At 32.1% G+C, this 889-nt stretch overlaps 1 protein-coding gene across 1 annotated transcript in view; it reads right to left on the bottom strand.

Moving 5' to 3' along the window:
- The window catches only part of grk1a (G protein-coupled receptor kinase 1 a), a 13394-nt gene that overhangs the window by 7630 nt on the left and 4875 nt on the right, over positions 1–889 (bottom strand). The gene's annotated exons all lie outside the window — the stretch shown is intronic.

Below are 889 nucleotides of genomic sequence, written 5' to 3' on the forward strand. Positions count from 1 at the left end.
TTATCTCTCACTACAAATTAAAGTTTATAGTGATACAATTTTGGAGACAAATCTTTTGCTGCTAATTGTTTATTATATTTATATTTTATAGATTATTATTATGTATAATTCATATAATGAATTATATGAGTTAACAATTCATATTAAACTTAGCATTTAAATTAATAGCCTATAACTACAGGTACAGTACATCAGTTCATTTATTTCAGTAATTCAACTCAAATTGTGAAACTCTTGTATTAAATAAATTCAATGCAAACAGACTGAAGTAGTTTAAGTCTTTGGTTCTTTTAATTGTGATGATTTTGGCTCACATTTAACAAAAACCCACCAATTCACTATCTCAACAAATTAGAATATGGTGACATGCCAATCAGCTAATCAACTCAAAACACCTGCAACGGTTTCCTGAGCCTTCAAAATGGTCTCTCAGTTTGGTTCACTAGGCCAGGGTTTCTCAACCTTTTGCCTACTGCGACCCACTTTTTTTTGTATGCCAGTCATACGACCCACTAAGGCTGGAAATAAATAAATAACTGAAATGCCTCTTTAGACCTAGGCTACACCGTATATGCTTATTATAATTCATTTCACAAAATGTTCAATAATTAGACAGACTATGAGGCAAACTGATTTATTTTACTTTATTTATTTATTAACTCACGTTAATGAGACATTTGAGACTGCCGCTCTGAAATGATGATATTCAGATGCGGTGGAATTGGAATTTGGGAAAAGGTGAATTCAGGGAATACATATTTAACATAGTCTGGGTTGTACTTGCGTTGTTTACATTTTGCTGCCTTTGAAGTGGAAGGAGTTTCTGAGTTTCTGAATCTTCTGCCTTTTTTTTTTTTTTTAAACGGATGCATTTTGTCAAGCTAACAGG

Source organism: Sinocyclocheilus grahami, unplaced genomic scaffold (genome assembly GCF_001515645.1).
Source record: "Sinocyclocheilus grahami isolate Dianchi unplaced genomic scaffold, SAMN03320097.WGS_v1.1 scaffold1678.1, whole genome shotgun sequence".
NCBI lineage: Eukaryota > Metazoa > Chordata > Actinopteri > Cypriniformes > Cyprinidae > Sinocyclocheilus > Sinocyclocheilus grahami.